Consider the following 3,218-nt stretch of genomic DNA (forward strand, 5'->3'; position numbering starts at 1 on the left):
TATGTGTGTCTGTCCACCCCCACCCGCCCTCTATCGCTTGATAACTGCTATTTACTATATGCTTACTCCTAGAACGTAGTGGAGGCGCAATGGCCCAGTGGTTAGCGGACTCGCGATCATAGGATCGCAGTTTCGATTCCCAGACCGGGCGTTGTGAGTGTTCAAAGGGTCAGTCTTGTCACACTGTGTCACGCTGAATATCCCCCGAGAACTGCGTTAAGGGTACACGTGTCTGTGGAGTGCTCAGCCACTTGCACGTTAATTTCATGAGCAGACTGTTCCGTTGATCGGATCAACTGGAACCCTCGACGTGGTAAGCGACGGAGTTCCAACACCCCTAGAACGTGAAACGCATGGCTCAGTGGTTAGAGCGTCGAGCTTACGATTGCGTGGTTGTGAGTTTGAATCCCGGACCAGGCTGCATGTTGTGTTCTTGAGCAAGACACTTTATTTCACGTTGCTCCAGTTCACTCAGCTGTAGAAATGAGTTGCGACGTCACGGGTGCCAAGCTGCATCGGTCTTTGCCTTTCCCTTGGATAACACTGGTGGCGTGGAGAGGGGAGGCCGGTATGTATGGGCAACTGCTAGTCTTCTATAAAAATAACCTTGCCCGGACTTGTGCCTTGGAGGGTAACTTTCTAGGTGCAATCCCATGGTCAGTCATGACCCTAGAAACTATGAAAAATGGCTAATATTTCCTTCAAAATTTGCTTTTGTTACATTAATTGAAACCCCCCAAATTTATCTCAACACATGGCTATGATACTCCCCCACTATTCCTGCTCATGATCAGAGATGCACATATTGTCAACCATGCTCAAATTATAACAGTCAAACAACTAACAAGCAAATCTGTGGTATCGAACAGAATATTTGCTATAACGATATTTTTGCTTCAGCACTGAATCAGTCTGAAATGTAATGGGAAATAGGCCAGTTTTAAAACATTGATGACCGGAACACAAACGCAAAGTTTGAAGGGAATAGTAGTCGTTTCTTTTCATTTCTAGATAGAAGCAAGTAGGAAATAACACTTACTGACCAAAGACAAAAAAATGTTTTTAATAAAAGTGTTATTAAAGAGTGTTATTTTTGAAACTTCGACGCAAAGCCTATAATTTTAAGCAAGCTGGGGTAAGTCGATTAAAGCAACGTCAGTGTTCTTCAGCAGGTACTTTTCTTATCGACCCCTGAAAGGGATGATAGACAAAGTCGGCCTCGGTGGAATTTGAACCCGGAACGTAATGCTCAGACGGAAGAAACGCTGTTAAGCATTTGTTCCGACACACTAACGATACTAGCAGCCCGCTACGTTAATCAACCATTTTATAACTATGCTAACAATCACCTGAAATAGCCGTCATATTGAATGAATGTACTCAAAATGCAAGCAGACATAACACTGCTATTTTCATCTTCAGACTACTGTAGTAGTAGTAGTAGTGGTGGTGGTGGTGGCGGTGGTGGTGGTGGTAACGCGGGTGGTGCTGGTGTCATGGGTGCGCGGTACTAATTGGGGTGGAACAGTGGTACTTACCCGTGAAGTCACAGAAATAATAATACAAACCAATGAGAAGATGTCTATACGGAGCTAAATGACTCTAGCAGATTAACTATCTTTGTAAAGGCTATAGTTAGCTTCCATTGATCGTATCTTTTTTCATGTTGAACCTCGGCATTTGTCTCACACACACAAAAATGTATATATGTATATATATATCACTTCTCGTTCTTACCTTCTCAATCACCCTCGCTCACCCTGTCTCTCTGTCTGTTTGCCTTTGCCTATCTATTAGTGATGAATACTAATATGAATTAGTAAGCTAATAGAATAAACGTAACATCATTGTTATTAGGAAACCGTTGGAATTAATGAGTTGCTGTATTAAGTTACAACCGTCGCGGTTTTTACCGTGAAATCCAACCAGAATGGAGCTTGCTGTCAAATCTTCAAGAGCTTTAAATAAAATGTTTCAAATTTTTGGTGGGAAGTGGGGTTAATTGAATATATTGGTCCCAGTGCTCAAACTGATAGTTATTTTATCGACTTCTGAAGGATGAACGACAGAGTCGATCTCGGCGGCGTTTGAACTCGATTTCTTACACTAAATATTTCGAGGCAGTGCCCCAGCATGACCGCAGTGTAATGACTGAAACAAATAAATAATTAAAAGACAGAAGACCCTGGGATAAAGCGAAACTGGTGTAGCTACTCAGAGGTAACGCAAGGCCTTCTGAATCCAATGCATTTTTGACATCACTTCCGTATTTCCAACAGACATCTCAGGATCACAAGCGGTTTGTCCCTGGGCCTGGACGCTTTGCCTGTGTAGGGCAGTGAAGACTAAATTAGTCTTCGCCAGCGAAAGGGTTCCACCTGCAGTTTCTTGTCAACCACAGCCACATTGAACTGTTCTGTGCTGCCATATGTCTTTAGTGACTTTCTTAAATTTTCCGTGTTTCAGATTAATCTTCTGCAGTTAACAGCCTATTTATTTAGCTGGAAAGCCGAAGAAACTGACTCCAATAGGGAACGAAACCGCGTGTCATCCCTTGACAAGTCCTCGGCAAGCAAGTCCTAATATTTGGTTTTCTTTTGTACTTTTTACAGAAAATATATTTGAAGTTTTTCATGATTAATGAATAACTATATATTGGTGCTTTTAATGATCAAAGAAGATTCTGTATTATAAGACAGTGATCAAATTTCGCCTGGAAGTTTATATCTGTCAAATACTGCATGGACTTCATTCACGTTTGGAATGTCTATAATTTCAAGTATAAATATTAATTCTGCATTATTTCAGATTTATTTATTTTCCATAATCTGAATTTCATTTCCTACACAGCTTTTATCCGGTGTGGTTTCTGTATTATTTTTACTCCTAATAAAACAGTTAGAAGCATTCAGAACATTCATAAAATGTTTCTTTCCCATTTGGGAAAAAAGATTCTTCAAAAGGGTTCCTCCGAGATATAAAACAGGCAATCGGGTCTGTAATCTCGTCATTTATCATTATATTCAAAAATTTTCAACAAACATAAGTATAACATTTAAAAAAAAAACGAGAATAAAAGCTAAAAAAAAAAAACATATAAAGAAACAGCAACAGAAATCGTGTGAAATAGCTTGAAATTCTGTTGTAAAAAAAAAACAGTTGGGTTTACATATAACATATCCCAATGCATAAATATAAGCAACGGGAAATGTGATAAT

This window comes from Octopus bimaculoides, chromosome 20 (genome assembly GCF_001194135.2).
Source record: "Octopus bimaculoides isolate UCB-OBI-ISO-001 chromosome 20, ASM119413v2, whole genome shotgun sequence".
NCBI lineage: Eukaryota > Metazoa > Mollusca > Cephalopoda > Octopoda > Octopodidae > Octopus > Octopus bimaculoides.